Source organism: Myxine glutinosa, chromosome 9, assembly GCF_964187855.1.
Source record: "Myxine glutinosa chromosome 9, kmMyxGlut1.1, whole genome shotgun sequence".
NCBI classification, from domain to species: Eukaryota; Metazoa; Chordata; class Myxini; order Myxiniformes; family Myxinidae; genus Myxine; species Myxine glutinosa.
Genome location: NC_136269.1, coordinates 61,549,048 through 61,572,517, shown reverse-complemented (window position 1 = coordinate 61,572,517; position 23,470 = coordinate 61,549,048). Strand labels below are relative to the sequence as shown.

Here is a 23,470-nt window from a genome sequence, read left to right as displayed (position 1 = left end):
AAGATCTATCCATTAAACCCTGTTGGTTACTGAGCCAACAACATTCCCCAAGGCCCAAATTTCCCAGATATTAGCTTGTAAACATGCAATTCTCCCTCCGTAAGCCTCCGTGTGGCCACCATAAATTGGCCTAGGTGGCCCGGGTTGCCACCTGTGTCAAATTCGTCGAGATATCTTCATCGATGTATTCGGTCGTTACTTGTCATTATTATGCAATCTCAAAGAAGTAAACTTGCCATGGGTCTAAAAGGCATCACGGCAACGGTTGATGCGACTTCAGTTTCCCTCACCTGGAGTTACCTGCAGCGTTTGCTGTGCAGCATGAGAGATGGTATTAAAACCAAAGATACAAGAGCAGAGCAAGATAAACCACTCGGCCGTGTATGGGAAGTATCCAATGGGCATGCTCGGCCGCCATTTTATAGTAAGCAACTGCGCAAGCAACGCTAGCTTAGAGCAGGGCATGACACAACATTAGACCCTATAGGCCTATCTACAATCATGGGCATCCAAAGGGGAGGTTGCGTGGGAGAAGGGCATCTGCCCCCTTTTTCCCCTTACGGTGAAGCACGTAAAATAAAGATAGCAGGTCCTTTGGACCGACTTTTATGTGTTCCACACTCCACCTTAAAACGCGATTTTAATGTAAAATCTCACCAAAAAATTGTGCAAATTCCTTCTTATACACATCAATAGGCTCAAATTTACCGAATTATGTATGTTTCAGCGAAAACTTGTGGTGAATTATCGTTTTTGTGAACTTAATGTCTGAGAGCTTCAACAGGAAAAGTCACACAATTTATCCCCCCCTTTTGTTTTTTTGCCTCCCCCCCCCCCCCCTTCTGAAATGTATCTGGCGAATGCCCAGGGGTGGATCCAGGAATTTGAAGAGGGAGGGGTGCACGAGGCCATAGCGTTGAGGGGGGGGGGGGGGAAGGAGAGTCTGGGGGTCCACCAGGAAAATTAAAAAAATTTAACATCAGAAACGGTTTTTTTTTTTTTTGTTTTTTTTTTTTGTATACAAGATCGAGGCTCGTGAAAGAGCTAACATTTATCACACAAAAAGACAAACCGACACACAAAACACAAAAAACAAGGGGAGCGGCAGACAAGATGGGGAGAAAGGGGGAAGGACGCAAAAGAGAGGGGGAAGAGGGGGAAGGACACAAACACAACATTTGAGAGCAGGGACATCGGGAGGACTTGGGGGGAGGTGGGAGAGGAATAAAACATATGAACACTGCAAGGACTCTGGGGTGAATTACCGGGGGTAGAAAAGATCAAGGTTTTCGATGGGGGAAGATAAGAGATGGTGGTGAACAGCTGTTTTAAAGACCTGGAGGGAGGAGTGGGATTGAAGGGAGTGGGGGAGTTTGTTCCAGAGGCGGGAGAAAAGGGGAATGAAAGAGTGAAGGTGAGCAGAGAGCCTAGACTTTGGCAGTTTAACCATAAGAGGGTTGCAGGCAGATCTTGTGCGACCTGAAGGAATATTGGGGGGACAGAGCACAGAGAGAGCTGGGGGAGCAAGGCCGGAGAGGAGTCGGTAGAAGACAGAAAGACCACCAACCTGCCTGCGGGGAGTGAGTGAAAGGCCCTCGGTGTTGACTACATCGCAGGAGATTCCAATGATTCTGAAAGCTTTGGCCTCAACAGCGTGAAGCCGAGCAAGGTGTGAGGCAGGAGCACCAGCCCAGAGGGGGGAACAGTATTCCATTGAGCTGCGGATGAAAGCCTTGTATGTGGTGAGGAGTTCAGGTGTGCCAAGGAAGGACTTCGCACGACGGAGGATGCCCAGTCGGCGACTGGCTTTGGAGGCCAGCTTGGAAGGACTGGCTTTGGAGGCCAGTTTCATGTGTTCTTGGAGGTTTCTGCAGTTTCTTGCGTTCTTCCCTGGTCAAAGAGTTCAGCATATTCGCGATGGCTAATGGCCAGATGGATGAACCGGTGAACCGACTTGCCCAGCTGTTCCTTCTACTATGAATTGATGAATTTTGTATGTGTGTTTTTATGTGTGTGTGTTTGTGTGTGTGTTTGTGTGTGTGTGTGTGTGTTTGTGTGTGTGTGTGTGTGTGTGTGTGCTTGTGTGTTTGCGTGTGTGTGTGTGTGTGTTTGTGTGTGTGCTTGTGTGTTTGTGTGTGTGTGTGTGTTTGTGTGTGTGTGTGTGTGTGTGTGTGTGTTTGTGTGTGTGTGTGTGCTTGTGTGTTTGCGTGTGTGTGTGTGTGTGTGTGTGTGTGTTTGTGTGTGTGCTTGTGTGTTTGTGTGTGTGTGTGTTTGTGTGTGTGTGTGTGTGTGTGTGTTTGTGTGTGTGCTTGTGTGTTTGTGTGTTTGTGTCTGTATGTGTGTGTTTGTGTGTGTGTTTGTGTGTGTTTGTTTGTGTGTGTGTTTGTGTGTTTGTGTGTGTGTGTGTGTTTGTGTGTGTGTTTGTTTGTGTTTGTGTGTGTGTGTGTTTGTGTGTGTGTGTGTGTGTGTGTTTGTGTGTGTATGTGTGTGTTTGTGTGTGTGTGTTTGTGTGTGTGTGTTTGTGTGTGTGTGCTTGTGTGTGTGTGTGTGTGTGTGTGTGTGTGTGTTTGTGTGTGTATGTGTGTGTTTGTGTGTGTGTGTGTGTGTGTGTTTGGTTGTGTTTGTGTGTGTGTGTGTGTGTGTGTGTTTGTGTGTGTGTGTTTATGCGTGTTTGTGTGTGTGTGTTTATGCGTGTTTGTGTGTGTTTGTGTGTGTGCGTGTCTGTGTGTGTGCGTGCATGCGGCATGTTTTTGTGTAGTTCTACTGGAGCTTGCTAATGTGGAATTTCTGATTTGTGTAGTTCTTCCGAAATGATTGCTATGATCTCCTGAGTTAATTAGGCTAATTAACTACAAATAATCCGGAAGAATTTCCGTAACGAAATTTATGCGAAGAAAGCATGGTTATTACCGTCCTACTTGAATTGTTTTATTACAAAGCTAAAGTGATTAAAAACCTCTGAGTGTTGGTAAGCTGCCTGGAATGTTCCTTATTCAAAATAATCTGGGCACGAGGGCCGTTCCAGGATATTCATAGCTTATAATTTATTATCAAAAATCCGAAGGGGGATGGGGGGGGGGGTGCGCACACCCTGCATCCTCCACCCCCCCCCCCCTGGACCCATCTGTGATGCCCATGCCTACAATGTAAGTTAGAATCCCAATCTCCATAGTCATGCCATCCAAAAAAAAACAACTTGCCATATCTTGCGTACCACAGTTGTGGGAGCAGTTTCAATCAGAGTTTGAAATGAAATATTTATCCACTTCTCGTCTGAACCAGGAGGTTGAAGAGAACCTCTTCTCAACCATAAAGGAGGAAAGGTGGGTGCCGAGACAATCCATCTGAAAAGGAATTCAGATGTGCGTTGAGGCTGGCGATGGTCGCTGAATTAATCAAACCGGCTTCTGGAGCAAATTGCTCACCAGACTCGGACAAATTCATTCTGACACTGCAGAGTCTCACCAACAAGAAAAGAACGAGTCGATCAGTGCAGTTTGTCACACCTGTTCAGCACAGATAGAACAAGAAAGAGCAATCAGAGATTGCAAACCCTCGCCAGGATATATTTTCAGTGTTTTTTAAGGCTTTTGTGTTAAAACAAATATGGCAGCCGAACCACGTGACCGATGACGTCATCATTATTTTTTTCTCCACTAATTTATTCCCAGATTATGCTCAAGAAATTTTATCTTGATCGGATGAAGTTTTGTACTTGTCAAATTATGACGTCATAATGGAGACACGTGTGACATCATCATTAACAGATGTTATTCCACATGGAGAGTTCTTTACAATGAGCCATGTCTCAATTTTTTTCTATTCAGCACTTTCGGAGATATAGAGGTACAAATGTTTTCGGTTTTTCCAAGATGGCGGCCGAACCACGTGACCAATGACGTCATTATTATTTTTCTCCACTAATTTATCCCTAGATGACGCTCAAGAAATTTCATCTTGATCGGATGAAGTTTTGTACTTGTCGAATTATGACGTCATAATGGAGGAAGCTATAACATCATCATTAACATATTTTATTCCCCATGGAGAGTTCTTTACAATGAGCCATGTCTCAATTTTTTATATTCAGCGCTTTCAGAGATATAGAGGTGCAAAGTTTTTTGGTTTTTCCAAGATGGCGGCTGAACCACGTGACCTATGACGCCATAATTAACATAAAAAATTATACAGGTGGACTTGCACCCATGGTGAAAATTACCTGTCAATCGGACCAACGGTTGCAGAGAAAATCATATTTATTCTGTGCGGACAAACAGACAAAGACAAACGGACTCAAATGCAATACCCTCTCCTCAGGCGAGGGTAATAAATGTTGCAATTCGTAATGTTCAACTCAGACCTCCTCAGCAGACACTCCACCATACATCTCTGGTTATCTGTGTTGCAGGATCCTCAGTGGACATGAATTGCTGTCATTGTGTCTGGTTTGCAGAAAGGCTCTTCTCAGAAGTGGCGCTGAATTGGATGATCCAGCCCTGCTCTTCATTCACAACAGGGCATACGATATCCAAGTCTAACTTTCGATCTCTGATAGTCCCATCAGATGAGTTCCTCACTTTTTGTTCACACTGTGAGGAAGCGTTTCGCACTGAATTCAGTAAATCTAAGATGACGAGAAACAATATCTGTCTCCTGCTCAATGAAGCCATGCATCAGCTGGACGTCTACAAGGGTTTGTACGGTTGCAGTGAGCAAAGGAAATCCACAATAGTTGCAACATTTGTACATGTCCATCATGCCACTGTCAAGAGAAAGTGTAGAAAAGTTCAAAAGGTGTCGCACAAATAAGAACCAATATATGGACAGTTGCAAGTGGTTCTCGTAAAGATGTTGGACAACGTGCACATGTCGGGCAGTGCGGTAATCTTCATCTTGATGAAGCAGAACTTATACGGAAGAAAGAAAGTGAGGTCAATTTACATACACTTGACGGAAAATGTTGGTTGATCATTTTGTTTGTATCAATAGAAACTGTAAATTTGATGCTTGAAATTGAAGGATGTATATTGTGGATATTTTGCAAGTTATTTTCTTCTTAGTAAGTCTTTGATGGATGGTTCAAAGAAGGGGAATATGGACTGATGCCATATATTTTAATTTCCTACCCATCCCTCGCCCTCAAAACAAATTATTAGAAAAAAAATGAAACTTAATAGAAAAGCAACAAGACAGCACCAAGGAGACGTCAACACTGTTCCAGAAATTTACATGTTGCAGTTTAAACACAGTCGAATTTTTTTTTTAGCCGCGTCGCAGACGCTGCTCATAGAGTGCCCTCTGCTGTTGTTGTTGTTCTTCTTCTTGTTCTTCTTGTTCTTCTTGTTCTTGCAGAGAAGACAAAACCTCAAAGCTCCACCCATTCTGGGAACCATAGCTCCACCCATTCTGGGAGAGCCTTCATATAAACAAATATCCACCATTTTATTAACTCGCATAGCTTTGAGGCCTGTTTTGTAGGCCCGTGGTGTCTTCCTCTCTCACACAGTTTTATTTCAAATCAAATTCGATATATCATTTCATTTTTCACAGTCGCTAACATAGTTTTAGACTCGGTTGAAAAAAAACGGGAAGAAAATCCGATGAAAGTTGCCCTTTATAGAACGAAATGAATTCTCAAAGGCCTGTAATTTCAAGTCCATTGAGATTTTTTTTTTTAAATCGCGGCATGGTCGGTCATACACCACCCGAAATAAGAGACGGGAAAATGCCGAGATATATATGTTTTGTTTAAATCGCGGCATGGTCAGTCATACACCGCCCGAAATAACAGACGGGAAAATGCCGAGATATATTAAAAATTCGTCCATTTGATGACAATCGTCACGATGAAATATTTAATTTATACGTCGTCACAATAATGTGGAGAGAGGAGCATAGCTTCGTTCACGTGTCGCCACATAGGGGAAATTGCCGAGATATATATATTTTAAATCGCGGCATGGTCAGTCATACACCGCCTGAAATAACAGATGGGAAAATGCCGAGATACATATATTAAAAATTCGTCCATTTGATGACAAACATCACGATGAAATATTTAATTTATACGTCGTCACAATAATGTGGAGAGAGGAGCATAGCTTCGTTCACGTGTCGCCACACACGGGAAATTGCCGAGAGATATATTTTTTAAATCGCGGCATGGTCAGTCATACACCGCCTGAAATAACAGCCGGGAAAATGCCGAGATATATTAAAAATTCGTCGCCACACACGGGAAATTGCCGAGATATATTTTCACTTTGCACAAAAATAACATCAAGTAATCGAATCAATAGGAATGTCCTGTGCCTATAACATCGACGTTATAGGCACAGCTGCATCTAGGCATTGTGTAACATCGACGCGGCTTTTGTTTTAATTAAAACTTTTTGTACTTGTTTTCTTTTTAATTCCTATCTTGTTATTTAAAAAACACCAGTGATTCTACCATCGTCACCAAAATAAAACATTTCACTCATAATGCAATTAATCCCATTCATTTACACACAAAAACTATGTAGAAAAAAACTGCCTTTAAATTGATATTCCGTCCCCTCCTTTGCACCAAAGGGAAAAAACCCTTCACCATTGAGTGCTACGTCAGTGACACATGGGTCATCGAGCACCGCAGGTAAGTTGCTTTACTAAAATGGCGGCCTTTCCACCCCAGTGCGTACTTCACTATTTTATATGGGTTTATGGCCGAGTGGTTCATCTTGCTTGCATCACTTATCTTGCATCACTTACGAGTGATGCTTTTGAACCCTTAATTGTATCACGAGTAAAATAACTCTCTCCGTGTTATTTTCACACTTGCTAATCCGATGTTGATTTAGGTTAGACTCAACTGCAAAACAATTCGGAGGAATTCCCACGTTTTATTGCCGGTTCCCGCCTTGGGAAGGTGTATATATAGCACTAGCAGCTTGAACGTACGTTCCACCTTTTGGCATTTTCCTCTGGCCACTTCGAATGATAAAATAAAGTACCGGTATTCGTAAGATAATTGACAGTAATATAAAGAGTAAAGTGATTTCCCTCTCACCCTTGATTGATTGCTCCTCTGACTATATTGTTATTGGAATGGTAGCACCTGCAATGAACCTTGCAGGAGCTACAGTTCCAACGGCGGACATTTTGTCCTCTTGCTTCTTCTCGTTCTTGGATCTGAGCATGAACGGTTGTGTGCCGACATTTTGTCTTCTCGTTTTGGAACTGGTGGTGAACGGACGCATTTTATTGCTCTTGAGTAAGGAAGCTTCATCGCGAACGGTCATGTTCCGACATCTTGCTAGTGATCATGAGGAGGAAGAGCTGCGGACCGAGAACTGCGGTTTTCCACGCACGGACGACGAAGACGAGCGTGGCTGGGCGAACGCTGGTGTGTGAGGCCTAGTTCGCGCCCACGGCAGTGCAGTGAGCACATTTTCGTGCCAAGGCCTCAGACGATTTTTTAAGATTCCTGACGAGCTACACCAGCCGATTGGAGATAAATGCCACAAATCACACCTATTTATTTTCCAGTTATTTTATCCTTTGTCCGTATTTGGGTCTGTGTGGGAGCGATCCAATTAGGAATATAGTTTTATCGTGTTTTCTTTGTTACCAGCATTTTCTTTAATAAATCCGGTATTTTTGTACATTTTAATTCCGTGTCGGTTTGACTTGATTTATTGCAGGGTCGAGGACGTTGGGTGGACTCATGAAGGTAAGCTCTTCGGTATTGCAGTTATTTGGCGATTTGATCAATTGAGGCCATTTTGGCAGTTAGGGGTCAATCTAATGAAGATGGAAATTGAAATTATTGTTTTTTTTCTTCAATAAAGAAAACAAATTCTCAATAAAGAAATTGAAAGATAATCTTTGGTATTTTAACCTCTTCAAAAACAGTCATTGTAAGGAATCGTGGACTCAAGATAAGAGGACATCAAGCACTGTGAATGTGTCACCTGTCACCTGAAGACTGGTGATTTGTGTTGCATACACTCGTGAGACTAATGATTTGAAATATGTTACCTGCGGTTGTGAGGCCTTCAGAATCCTCAAGTGGGACGCTCGATTTTTCATTTTTGGCATGAGATCATCTTGCGCTCAAAATATGAAGCGGTCATTCTTTGCAGTAGTCCAATGCCAGTGTTCTTCAATCACCTGCTGGAGTGGGCGGATAAATGAATCGATATATTTCGGCAGCGACTGTGATATATTTCTGGTCAAAATCTCCTTGTGAATAACAACACGCAGTGTCGTGGGATCTTATTCAGCATTCAAGTGCGCCGTCTAAGTATAGGCAAACTCGCCCCCTCACCCTCAATGCTTAATTGTTGTTTGAGGCCGGGAACATGAAAGGTATACCTCTTCTTTTCAAGTACAAGCTGATATTCTCTTTTTTTCGCCTTTTTTTCTTCTTTATTCCCAACCTGGAGAATGATGACGACACAGATTGTATTTCTGGTCTGTCAAATAAATGGTGATTGCATGCTGAACATATTTTTGCCATTTTAACATATTTAAGAGATGTGGGGAGAAGTGAACAAAGATATCAGGCAAGAAGTAAAAGTACAAATGCTTATCTTTATGAATGGTGTACCACAGGATACGTATATGTCCATGAGACATCGCAGGGGTGGGGGGGAGATGACTTACGATTTTCACCCGTACACGTAACACAGTGCGAGTGGAAAAATCACAGAACCGTTGGAAAGTGCCAGTAAATGTAAATTTACATTAAAAACCACAAATGCTTAAGTAAGAAAAATAAACCTCAAACAATATCTAGCGTTTGAAAATTGTAATTTCTATAACTGTAAACTAAGAAATAAACATGACGATGACAATAATGTCTGTAAATGAAAAAAATAAAAATAAAGTGTCCGTAAATTAAAATGTGCGTAAAAAACCATAAACACATCCGCAAAAAAAAAAATCTCAATCCATATCTAGCATTTTAAAAGTGTAATTTCTATAACTGTAAACTGTGAAATAAAAATCTCAATGAAAATTTACGGAAAAACCGTAAACGCGCGCATAAAAAATAAAAACCTCATGTGATATCTAGCCGCAGGTCGGTGATGCTGTCGACATTCATAAAGCTTCTATTTATTATGTACCTATGTTGAAGCACGGATCATTATTACTTTCACAATGTATAAGCACACCCCACTGGGACATACAGTGACGTGAAAAAGTAAGTACACCCCATGTAAACTTTGACTTTTTCAACATATTTCAACATACAGCTATTTGATCTTCATTTCAACAATATTGATAGATAAAGGTGATATAATATAACAAATATCATGAAACATTTACATTTTGTAGTCCATTGTATAATTTAAATGAACATAAATGCAAATTTCGCATGTGGAAAAAGTAAGTACACCCCTACATTTATCACTACTTCAAATACCTAAAATTAGAATCAGCTGCACCAGCTCAGGTGCAAATGATTAGAACATCGTTAGAGAGGATCTTGGAGGAAGCTGTCTTATTTAAACCTCACACATTTCGTTTGGTTTGCTCTTTGTTGTTGAAATGTGTGGCGTCACCATGCCGAGATCAAAAGAGCTCTCTGAGACCTTCAGAAAGAAGGTTATAGATGCCTACGAGTCTGGGAAGGGATTTAAAAAGATCTCCAAAGAAATTGACATCAACCATTCGACTGTCCGGAAGATCATCTACAAGTGGAGAAGATTCCAAACAACTGCCAACTTGTTCAGGCCAGGCCACCCCAGCAAGTTCAGCCCGAGAGGAGACCGCAAGATACTGAAAGAAGTCTCCAAGAACCCCAGAATGTCATCACGGGACCTACAGGTAGCTCTTGCCACTGTTGATGTCAAAGTGCACCAGTCTACCATTAGAAAGAGACTGCACAAATTTGATCTACATGGGAGGTGTGCCAGGAGCAATCCTTTGCTGTCCAGAAAGAACATCAGGGCAAGACTAAAGTTTGCCAATGAACACTTCTGGAAGACCAGCACTTCTGGAACAATGTGCTCTGGACAGATGAGTCAACGGTAGAGCTAGTTGGCCACAGTACCAGAAGACATGTTTGGCGAAAACCAAAGACAGCATTTGACCACAATAACCTGATACCAACTGTAAAGCATGGTGGTGGAAATATTATGGTTTGGGGCAGCTTTGCTGCATCAGGGCCTGGGCAGCTCACCATCATAGAATCCACTATGAATTCTTCATTGTACCAGAGGGTGCTTGAGGATAATGTGAAGCCATCTGTCGGAAAGTTGAAGCTCAACCGAAGGTGGACCTTGCAACATGACAATGACCCTAAACATACCAGTAAATCCACCAAGGAATGGCTGAAAAGAAAGAAATGGAGGGTTCTGGAATGGCCAAGTCAAAGCCCAGATCTAAATCCCATCGAGATGTTGTGGGGGGATTTGAAATGAGCTGTGCATGCAAGAAACCCCTCAAACATCGCACAGCTGGAAGAATTCTGCATGGAGGAGTGGGAAAAAATTTCTCCCAGTCGATGTCAGAGACTGGCAGACAGTTATAAGAAATGCCTACTTGAGGTTGTTTCTGCCAAAGGGGGCAATACCACCTATTAGAGCCAAGGGTGTACTTACTTTTTCCACATGCCAAATTTGCATTTATGTTTATTTAAATTATACAATGGACTACAAAATGTAAATGTTTCATGATATTTGTTAGATTATATCACCTTTATCTATCAATATTGTTGAAATGAAGATCAAATAGCTGTATGTTGAAATATGTTGAAAAAGTCAAAACTTTACATGGGGTGTACTTACTTTTTCAAGTGACTGTACATATATATATATATATATATATATATATATATATATATATATATATATATATATATATATATGTATATATATATATATATGTATATATATATATATGTATATATATATATATATATATATATATATATATATATATATATATATATATATATATATATAGATATATATATATATATATATATATATACAGTATATATATATATATACATCTGTGTAGCGTCTGTCCTGTGTTGTCTTGTCAATGAACTACTTTCTCAAACTTTGGTGAAATCGTACCAAACTTCTGGTATGCACATATCTCTCCCTTGGGTATGTCCTAAGGGTATTTTGTTTGAAAATGTTTCCAATTTTTTTTTTTTGGGGGGGAATTTTTTTTTTTCAAATTCAATTGTTTATAAAATGTGATATCACGTACATTACAAATACATTTGTGCAAAATAATTGTTTGCATTATGATTGGTTTAAACCATGACAAAACGGCAACTCGGGTACAGTCATTTATATACATATCTACACATCTGGGCAGTGTCTGTGTTGTCACTTAACGACTCCCTCAAACTTTTGTTTCCGTGGTTGTGAAGTGTTTTTAATGACATTGTGGTGGTTTTGAATCACGTGGTGGTGAGGTATTTTGAATTATGTGGTGGTGAGGTGTTTTTACATGACGTGGTGGTGAGGTGTTTTTAAATCACATGGTGGTGAGGTGTTTTTAAATCACATGGTGGTGAGGTTTTGATTTACGTGGTGGTGAGGTATTTATAATTACGTGATGGTGAGGTGTTTTTAATTATGTGGTGGTGAGGTGTTTTGAATTAGTTGGTGATGAGGTGTTTTGAATTACGTGGTGGTGAGGTGTTTTGAATTACTTGGTGGTGAGGTGTTTTTAAATGACGTGGTGCTGAGGTGTTTTTAATTTCGTGGCTGTGAGGCGTTTTTGTAGTGGTGAGGTGTTTTTATTACGTGTTTTATGGCTGTGAGGTGTTTTCAATTTTGTGGTGGTGAAGTGTTTTTAATTTTGTAGTGGTGAGGTGTTTTTATTATGTGTTTTATGGCTGCGAGGAGTTTTAAATTACTTGGTGGTGAGGTGTTTTGAATTACCTGGTGGTGAGGTGTTTTGAATTACATGGTGGTGAGGTGTTTTGAATTACATGGTGGTGAGGTGTTTTGAATTACGTGGTGGTGAGGTGTTATCGTCCCAAACTTCCAGTCTGCACCGACCCCTCCCCTATGTATGTGCTGAGGGGTTCTTTCTTGAAAAAAAAACATTCAACCTAAATCTTCAACCTAAATTGCCTATAAAAATGTCATATCACAAACACAACAAATACATTTGTGCAAAGTAATTGTTTGTATTATGATTGGTGTAAATCATGACAACATGACAACACAGCAACTCAGGTACAGTCATTATTCTCAGCTAAAATAAGCCCGTTCTTCAGTAACGACGCGCTCGCCGAGCCAAGCTAGTATATATATATATATATATATATATATATATATATATTGTTATGTCTGTGTGGTAGGCAGTGATATGTAGTCAGGTAGATTTGTGTAGGTATCATGCTCCGGATGTCGGGTAAGAATCATCAGCATGTAATAAGTTTTGTTTTGCCGAATGTCGGATAAGTTGTATATCTGTCGACGTCACGAGGGGCGGGGTATGTTATTTAGCTTAGGGCATAAGGATAAATTATCCCCTTTACGTCCTACCCTATGTGATTTACATCCTTTTTCCTATATAGCACTCAATAGACACGAGTGAGGAAATGCCCATCAATTGCACTAAATAATAACCATAAAAATATATTTGTTCGTAGTAATCCTCTTACTTATGTGTTGAAAACTAAAAAAATTTGGTACATATTTGAACCATTGTGAGTATCTTGTTCGTAGAACATTTGAAGGTCCATCGTACAAACTTTTGAGCAGTTGTTTAATTGGTTCTTTCATCTGTCTGCAGCAAGCATAGACACCCTATGGTACTGGAACAAACACCTCTCCAACATCCTCAATGTTATCAGCTGTACGCAGTTTCACACAACAGGTTTCTTGGTGTGGAACAGGGAATACATCCAATGTGTTTTTCGCCAATTTAACCGCAAAATAGTGGAGATGGCAACTTTGGTTTTGCCACAAGAGATTACCTCCATGGTTGCATGTGTCTGATGGCGATAGCTCTTTTGAGGTGTTTGAGCAAGGCATCTTGCATTGGTGGAAGGATGTCAACATTTGCCTTTATCTTCCAAAAGAGATTACCTCTTCTATATAAGAGAGCCGTTGGTCTGTCTGTGTGTCGCCATTTTCCTCAGAGATGGCTGAACGGATCTTCGTCAAACTTTCAGAGGTTCATCGGTGAGTGCCTGTGAGTGTTGTAGGCCAAAAAAAAGTTTTGAAAAAAAAGTTCGTTTTTTTGGATTAAAATAAATAAATAAATAAATTAATAAATCGCTCGACAGTGCCTAAGCCTTTTTAAATTAATGATAGTTATATACAAGTACACATTCGCATAAATAAATACAAAACAATCACCAAACATTTGAACACAAATAAATCAAACAATTCCGGAAGTGTACGAAGTTGGTAGGAAGGCTTCTTCTTCTTCCTGATCGGCATCACACTTAACTCAGAAACGTGATGAACGGCACATTCATCAGCATATATTCAACGAAAAGGTGGTGAACCCCCTTCCACTCCCCCCACTCCCTTCCTCGCCCCTCCCTCTCCTGCCTCCTGCCTTCTCCTTCCTCTCCCCCTCCCCCCCCCCCCCCCCTCCACACAGAAACTAGCAAGATAAGTTAGAGACATATAGTTGACAGACAAATAATTTAGCATTGGACCTAATTTCAGGTTTGGACACCAAGCTCGGTCTGGGCATTGAAGATGATGACGGAGTACCTGAGACCGTGGCAGGACAGGGATCGACAGAAGATATGCCCCCACTGGAGGATGATGATGATGATACTTCCTTCATGGAAGATGTTGAATAAACTTTGCTTATGTCTGGCAATAGTTTTGATTGGTATTACATACAGTCGTGGCCATAAATATTGGCACTCTTGCACTTTTTTCAAATAATGTGGCATTTCAAATGATGTGGATCTTTTCTATCCCCGATAATTTCACCCAAATTCCACTTTTTGAAATACCAACTTCTGTCCTGGAAGTCCTTGGTGTCCTTGTGTTTTATACTTCTCCCACCCCCCCCCCCCCTTCCCACGCCTCCTCCCCCCAAGCCCTCTCCCTCCCACACATCTCCCTTCTCTTAAATGTTGTGTGCTCTCAAGTGTTTGCGTGCTTCCCATTCTCTTGTCTTCCGCTCCCTCTTTTTATATATTTTGTTTGTCTGGTTGATTTGTTTGTGAAGTAAATGTCAGCTCTTTCACGAGCCTCGATTCAGTATACAAAAAAAATAAAAAAAATAAAAAATATCTCAGCCAAAGTTATTGTCGCAAGAGGCAACAATGTCTACCCTGCATGATATTCCGCGTGCAGACTCCGCAACCGATGCCTTTGAATGGCCTTTCACTGCATCTGGAGAGCCAAATGAACGGTTTGGAATCAATATCGCCATTATAATGTGTTGAAGTTTTCATTACGTTGGCCTTTTCTTGCCAAGCCAACTCATCTGCTTTCACTTCTAATGCTCATACAGATAGCATCACCGATTGAATTTGATGTGAAAATCAATAGTGCTTCAAAGTGTTTCAGTGGCCTAACAAAGCCAACTTTATCACCCAAGTATTTTTGCACTCTTTCCTTAAATTTATTTTTGCGTTGGACTCCAGGGTCTACATCAAATTCTTACACAAGAAACTTGGAATGTGTTGCCGTCACACATTTGGCAATGAATATGTCTCTCTTATTTCCTAGGCCTAGACCGAGTTCTTCCATTGGATTAGTAAAATATTTGCCCTTGTGAGTTGGCTTCTTACCCCACCTGCCTCGTTCTCTGCCTACTCTACCTTTTTACAAAATATACATTACGTTTTTTTCTCTCTCTCTCTCTCTCTCTCTCTCTCTCTACAAGTGTTGTGAGGCTCATGTAAGAGAAAGGTTAAATTGATAGTGGGGATAGCCGTGCAATAATTGGACACAGGCAGCAAGGGAATAAACGAACAGGAAAGAAAATATCATGGACGCCTCTTCGCGGTGGTTGTACCCCCCAATGCAAGTCGGGGGGCCAAATCTCCCTGATTTTGTTGTGCCCGGATACGTCAGGGAATCGCGGTTACAGTCAGAGTACCAATCGGTCCCCATGGACCGGCCCTTTCCCTATTGTCTCTCTCTCTCTATCTCTGTCACGGCCCTGAATTCCTGAAGGTGAGGGTACACTATCCTGGATGTGGTGGATCTCTGGGTCGCTCCTGCGAGATTGATCGGCTGTCTCTATGCCGTGTACTTGTTTGAGAGAACTATCCAGGGCTATACAACAACAGCATCAACAACAACAAATAATAGGAAAGGAAGGGAGAGAGGGAGAGTGAAGAGGAGGAAACACAGAAACTAGCAAGTAAGAGGATTGTGTTCGGAGAGGTTTATGGAGGTAAAACAATTCATGGGTGTTGCTCTCTGCTATTCATAAAATTAATGGGGGATAACATGAGTCTGCTTGAAGTCCTGGAGGGGAAGTGTGAGGAATTTGTTCTCTGCTGTTATTAGGTCATTGACTCCAGGCTAATCTGCAGCACATTGGTGTTACATGATGATGCAGAGGTAGCCACTTACCTTTGAACCGTTTATAGTACGTGTTTGATTCCGACCTGACGATAAACTAACTGTCCGATTGGCGATTTTCAGGCAGGGTGTCTGTTGCATCAATGAATACACTGTCCTTCGGATATGTAGTTTAACCTGGCCACCTGTCTGCTAGCATTGGCGGAAGTTAAATATTCCATGGTGACGTTCACGAAAAGTAAGTGAGTTATTGGGTCAAAATCGTTCCCCACAAGAACATGGGAATAATTGAGGCCATTGAATAACAATAGCAGTAGTTGTAATAGCAGTAGTAGTAGTAGTAGTAGTAGTAGTAGTAGTAGTAGTAGTAGTAGTAGTAGTGCTTTTGTTGGAAAGGTTACAGAGATTTGCGTTCAGAGCTCATGCAAGCTCAGGCAAACATATGTTCCCAGTTTAATGTCGCTCAATTCCTCATCTCTGCAAGTCCATGGTTTGAACTACAGTAGACAAGGTAGAGCATTTTGAAGAGAAAGCACTACCAAGACAGATAAGGGGAAGGTAAAAGAACGCCAAAGAACACCAAAAAAAAAGAATGCCAAAGAACACCAAAAAGAATGCCAAACAAGTACACATACATTCAAAGTACACCGCCCCATGCCAAATAATTAAATATGCTGCAGCGCGGCATTGCCGGGGCGCCTCCGGCGCCCGGCAATACCGCAGTGCAGCTCATTAAGGCTGCATTGGGAGGGAGAGGTGTACACTAATTGATTGATTAATTGTATAATTAAAATCAATAAAAGATTATCACAAAATATTTTCATAATCAATTGGCTAATCGCATAACTAAACCACTAGTGCTTCATCCGAAGATGTATCTTTTAGAAATTTAATTAAATAAGTCATTTATAAAAAATTAAATAATTAATTGATTACTCAATAAATAATTAATCGATTAATCAATAAATAATTAATAGATGAAATGATTAATCAATAAATCAAAAATATCCTTGATAGCCACATCACTTGGTCACTTATGTCCAAATATTAGCTTCCCAGCTCAAAAGGTGCCTGAGATATTGGCCAAATGAGAAAGAAAATAAATAAATGATTAATAATGAAAATAAATAAATAATAATCATAAAAAAATTAAATTGGTAATCAATTTGGTCAGAGAACACATAAACTACCACTATTTCATCAGAATCTGTAACTTAAAAAAAAAATTTTTTTGGGTCATTAATCGAATAATTAAATAATTAATCGATTAATTGATTAATTAATAAATCAAAAATATCCTTTGCAGCCAAATCACCTGGTCATTGGCATGTCCAAATATCAGCTTCCTAACTCAAAAGGTGCCTGAGTTAATAATGGTCAGAAGAGAAATGAAATTTAATTAATTAAATAAGTACTTAATTAAACGCTAATAATTAAATAACTCCTCAATTAATTGATTATTCAAAAAACAAAAAATACCGTATTTGACAAAGGACTTGCTCACGACTGTGCCGAAATTTCAGCTTCCTAGCTCAAAGGATGGCTGAGATATCGTCCGGACAACCAAGAAAGAAAGCAAGAAAACAAACAAACAAGTACACATACATTCAAAGTACACCGCCCCATGCCAAATAATTAAATATACTGCAGCGCGGCATTGCCGGGGCGCCTCCGGCGCCCGGCAATACCGCAGTGCAGCTCATTGAGGCTGCATTGGGAGGGAGAGGTGTACACTAATTGATTGATTAATTGTATAATTAAAATCAATAAAAGATTATCACAAAATATTTTCATAATCAATTGGCTAATCGCATAACTAAACCAGTAGTGCTTCATCCGAAGATGTATCTTTTAGAAATTTAATTAAATAAGTCATTTATAAAAAATTAAATAATTAATTGATTACTCAATAAATAATTAATCGATTAATCAATAAATACTTAATAGATGAAATGATTAATCAATAAATCAAAAATATCCTTGATAGCCACATCACTTGGTCACTCATGTCCAAATATTAGCTTCCCAGCTCAAAAGGTGCCTGAGATATTGGCCAAATGAGAAAGAAAATAAATAAATGATTAATAATGAAAATAAATAAATAATAATCATAAAAAAATTAAATTAGTAATCAATTTGGTCAGAGAACACATAAACTACCACTATTTCATCAGAATCTGTAACTTAAAAAAAAAAAAATTTTTGGTCATTAATTGAATAATTAAATAATTAATCGATTAATTGATTAATTAATAAATCAAAAATATACTTTGCAGCCAAATCACCTGGTCATTGGCATGTCCAAATATCAGCTTCCTAACTCAAAAGGTGCCTGAGTTAATAATGGTCAGAAGAGAAATGAAATTTAATTAATTAAATAAGTACTTAATTAAACGCTAATAATTAAATAACTCCTCAATTTATTGATTATTCAAAAAACAAAAAATACCGTATTTGACAAAGGACTTGCTCACTACTGTGCCGAAATTTCAGCTTCCTAGCTCAAAGGATGGCTGAGATATCGCCCGGACAACCAAGAAAACAAGAAACCAGAGTGAAAACTGAGTACTCTCTTTCAGCGTGCGTCACTGCCGAGCCCCCTTTGGTGCCCGGCAATGACGATTTGCAATGCCTGGAGATGGCATAGGAAAGGAGCGGTGTACAACAAGTACAAATACATTCAAAGTACACCGCCCCATGCCAAATAATTAAATATGCTGCAGCGCGGCATTGCCGGGGCGCCTCTGGCGCCCGGCAATACCGCAGTGCAGCTCATTGAGGCTGCATTGGGAGGGAGAGGTGTACACTAATTGATTGATTAATTGTATAATTAAAATCAATAAAAGATTATCACAAAATATTTTCATAATCAATTGGCTAATCGCATAACTAAACCACTAGTGCTTCATCCGAAGATGTATCTTTTAGAAATTTAATTAAATAAGTCATTTATAAAAAATTAAATAATTAATTGATTACTCAATAAATAATTAATCGATTAATCAATAAATAATTAATAGATGAAATGATTAATCAATAAATCAAAAATATCCTTGATAGCCACATCACTTGGTCACTCATGTCCAAATATTAGCTTCCCAGCTCAAAAGGTGCCTGAGATATTGGCCAAATGAGAAAGAAAATAAATAAATGATTAATAATGAAAATAAATAAATAATAATCATAAAAAAATTAAATTATTAATCAATTTGGTCAGAGAACACATAAACTACCACTATTTCATCAGAATCTGTAACTTTAAAAAAAAAAATTTTTTTGTCATTAATCGAATAATTAAATAATTAATCGATTAATTGATTAATTAATAAATCAAAAATATCCTTTGCAGCCAAATCACCTGGTCATTGGCATGTCCAAATATCAGCTTCCTAACTCAAAAGGTGCCTGAGTTAATAATGGTCAGAAGAGAAATGAAATTTAATTAATTAAATAAGTACTTAATTAAACGCTAATAATTAAATAACTCCTCAATTAATTGATTATTCAAAAAACAAAAAATACCGTATTTGACAAAGGACTTGCTCACTACTGTGCCGAAATTTCAGCTTCCTAGCTCAAAGGATGGCTGAGATATCGCCCGGACAACCAAGAAAACAAGAAAGAAAACAAACAAGTACAAATACATTCAAAGTACACCGCCCCATGCCAAATAATTAAATATGCTGCAGCGCGGCATTGCCGGGGCGCCTCCGGCGCCTGGCAATACCGCAGTGCAGCTCATCGAGGCTGCATTGGGAGGGAGAGGTGTACACTAATTGATTGATTAATTGTATAATTAAAATCAATTAAAGATTATCACAAAATATTTTCATAATCAATTGGCTAATCGCATAACTAAACCACTAGTGCTTCATCTGAAGATGTATCTTTTAGAAATTTAATTAAATAAGTCATTTATAAAAAATTAAATAATTAATTGATTACTCAATTAATAATTATTCGATTAATCAATAAATAATTAATAGATGAAATGATTAATCAATAAATCAAAAATATCCTTGATAGCCACATCACTTGGTCACTCATGTCCAAATATTAGCTTCCCAGCTCAAAAGGTGCCTGAGATATTGGCCAAATGAGAAAGAAAATAAATAAATGATTAATAATGAAAATAAATAAATAATAATCATAAAAAAATTAAATTATTAATCATTTTGGTCAGAGAACACATAAACTACCACTATTTCATCAGAATCTGTAACTTTAAAAAAATTAATTTTTTTGTCATTAATTGAATAATTAAATAATGAATCGATTAATTGATTAATTAATAAATCAAAAATATCCTTTGCAGCCAAATCACCTGGTCATTGGCATGTCCAAATATCAGCTTCCTAACTCAAAAGGTGCCTGAGTTAATAATGGTCAGAAGAGAAATGAAATTTAATTAATTAAATAAGTACTTAATTAATCGCTAATAATTGAATAACTCCTCAATTTATTGATTAATCAAAAAACAAAAAATACCGTTTTTGACAAAGGACTTGCTCACTATTGTGCCGAAATTTCAGCTTCCTAGCTCAAAGGATGGCTGTGATATCGTCCGGACAACCAAGAAAACAAACAAACAAGAAACCAGAGTGAAAACTGAGTACTCTCTTTCAGCGTGCGTCACTGCCGAGCCCCCTTTGGTGCCTGGCAATGACGATTTGCAATGCCTGGAGATGGCATAGGAAAGGAGCGGTGTACAACAAACAAGAAAGAAACCAGAGTGAAAACTGAGTACTCTCTTTCAGCGTGCGTCACTGCCGAGCCCCCTTTGGTGCCCGGCAATGACGATTTGCAATGCCTGGAGATGGCATAGGAAAGGAGCGGTGTACAATAAATAAATGATTAATAATGAAAATAAATAAATAATAATCATAAAAAAATTAAATTATTAATCAATTTGGTCAGAGAACACATAAACTACCACTACCACACATCAGAATCTGTAACTAAAAAAAAAAATTTTTTTTTGTCATTAATGGAATAATTAAATAATTAATCGATTAATTGATTAATTAATAAATCAAAAATATCCTTTGCAGCCAAATCACCTGATCATTGGCCTGTCCAAATATCAGCTTCCTAACTCAAAAGGTGCCTGAGTTAATAATGGTCAGAAGAGAAATGAAATTTAATTAATTAAATAAGTACTTAATTAAACGCTAATAATTAAATAACTCCTCAATTAATTGATTATTCAAAAAACAAAAAATACCGTTTTTGACAAAGGACTTGCTCACTATTGTGCCGAAATTTCAGCTTCTTAGCTTGAAGGATGGCTGAGATATCGCCCGGACAACCAAGAAAACAAACAAACAAGAAACCAGAGTGAAAACTGAGTACTCTCTTTCAGCGTGCGTCACTGCCGAGCCCCCTTTGGTGCCCGGCAATGACGATTTGCAATGCCTGGAGATGGCATAGGAAAGGAGCGGTGTACAACAAGTACACATACATTCAAAGTACACCGCCCCATGCCAAATAATTAAATATCCTGCAGCGCGGCATTGCCGGGGCGACCCCGGCGCCCGGCAATACCGCAGTGCAGCTCATTGAGGCTGCATTGGGAGGGAGAGGTGTACACTAATTGATTGATTAATTGTATAATTAAAATCAATAAAAGATTATCACAAAATATTTTCATAATCAATTGGCTAATCGCATAACTAAACCACTAGTGCTTCATCCGAAGATGTATCTTTTAGAAATTTAATTAAATAAGTCATTTATAAAAAATTAAATAATTAATTGATTACTCAATAAATAATTAATCGATTAATCAATAAATAATTAATAGATGAAATGATTAATCAATAAATCAAAAATATCCTTGATAGCCACATCACTTGGTCACTCATGTCCAAATATTAGCTTCCCAGCTCAAAAGGTGCCTGAGATATTGGCCAAATGAGAAAGAAAATAAATAAATGATTAATAATGAAAATAAATAAATAATAATCATAAAAAAATTAAATTATTAATCAATTTGGTCAGAGAACACATAAACTACCACTATTTCATCAGAATCTGTAACTTAAAAAAAAAAATTTTTTTGTCATTAATCAAATAATTAAATAATTAATCGATTAATTGATTAATTAATAAAGCAAAAATATCCTTTGCAGCCAAATCACCTGGTCATTGGCATGTCCAAATATCAGCTTCCTAACTCAAAAGGTGCCTGAGTTAATGGTCAGAAGAGAAAGGAAATTTGATTAATTAAATAAGTACTTAATTAAACGCTAATAATTAAATAACTCCTCAATTAATTGATTAATCAAAAAACAAAAAATACCGTTTTTGACAAAGGACTTGCTCACTATTGTGCCGAAATTTCAGCTTCTTAGCTTGAAGGATGGCTGAGATATCGCCCGGACAACCAAGAAAACAAACAAACAAGAAACCAGAGTGAAAACTGAGTACTCTCTTTCAGCGTGCGTCACTGCCGAGCCCCCTTTGGTGCCCGGCAATGACGATTTGCAATGCCTGGAGATGGCATAGGAAAGGAGCGGTGTACAACAAGTACACATACATTCAAAGTACACCGCCCCATGCCAAATAATTAAATATGCTGCAGCGCGGCATTGCCGGGGCGCCTCCGGCGCCCGGCAATACCGCAGTGCAGCTCATTGAGGCTGCATTGGGAGGGAGAGGTGTACACTAATTGATTGATTAATTGTATAATTAAAATCAATAAAAGATTATCACAAAATATTTTCATAATCAATTGGCTAATCGCATAACTAAACCAGTAGTGCTTCATCCGAAGATGTATCTTTTCGAAATTTAATTAAATAAGTCATTTATAAAAAATTAAATAATTAATTGATTACTCAATAAATAATTAATCGATTAATCAATAAATACTTAATAGATGAAATGATTAATCAATAAATCAAAAATATCCTTGATAGCCACATCACTTGGTCACTCATGTCCAAATATTAGCTTCCCAGCTCAAAAGGTGCCTGAGATATTGGCCAAATGAGAAAGAAAATAAATAAATGATTAATAATGAAAATAAATAAATAATAATCATAAAAAAATTAAATTATTAATCAATTTGGTCAGAGAACACATAAACTACCACTATTTCATCAGAATCTGTAACTTAAAAAAAAAAAAATTTTTTGTCATTAATCGAATAATTAAATAATTAATCGATTAATTGATTAATTAATAAATCAAAAATATCCTTTGCAGCCAAATCACCTGGTCATTGGCATGTCCAAATATCAGCTTCCTAACTCAAAAGGTGCCTGAGTTAATAATGGTCAGAAGAGAAATGAAATTTAATTAATTAAATAAGTACTTAATTAAACGCTAATAATTAAATAACTCCTCAATTAATTGATTATTCAAAAAACAAAAAATACCGTATTTGACAAAGGACTTGCTCACTACTGTGCCGAAATTTCAGCTTCCTAGCTCAAAGGATGGCTGAGATATCGCCCGGACAACCAAGAAAACAAGAAAGAAAACAAACAAGAAAACAAACAAGAAACCAGAGTGAAAACTGAGTACTCTCTTTCAGCGTGCGTCACTGCCGAGCCCCCTTCGGTGCCCGGCAATGACGATTTGCAATGCCTGGAGGTGGCATAGGAAAGGAGCGGTGTACAACAAGAAAACAAACAAGAAACCAGAGTGAAAACTGAGTACTCTCTTTCAGCGTGCGTCACTGCCGAGCCCCCTTCGGTGCCCGGCAATGACGATTTGCAATGCCTGGAGGTGGCATAGGAAAGGAGCGGTGTACAACAAGTACACATACATTCAAAGTACACCGCCCCATGCCAAATAATTAAATATGCTGCAGCGCGGCATTGCCGGGGCGCCTCCGGCGCCCGGCAATACCGCAGTGCAGCTCATTGAGGCTGCATTGGGAGGGAGAGGTGTACACTAATTGGTTGATTAATTGTATAATTAAAATCAATAAAAGATTATCACAAAATATTTTCATAATCAATTGGCTAATCGCATAACTAAACCACTAGTGCTTC

At 38.6% G+C, this 23,470-nt stretch overlaps 1 protein-coding gene across 1 annotated transcript in view; it reads left to right on the top strand.

Annotated features, from left to right (window-relative positions):
* Positions 1 to 23,470, top strand: part of ABCD4 (ATP binding cassette subfamily D member 4) — a 680,822-nt gene that overhangs the window by 156,386 nt on the left and 500,966 nt on the right. The window lies entirely within an intron of this gene.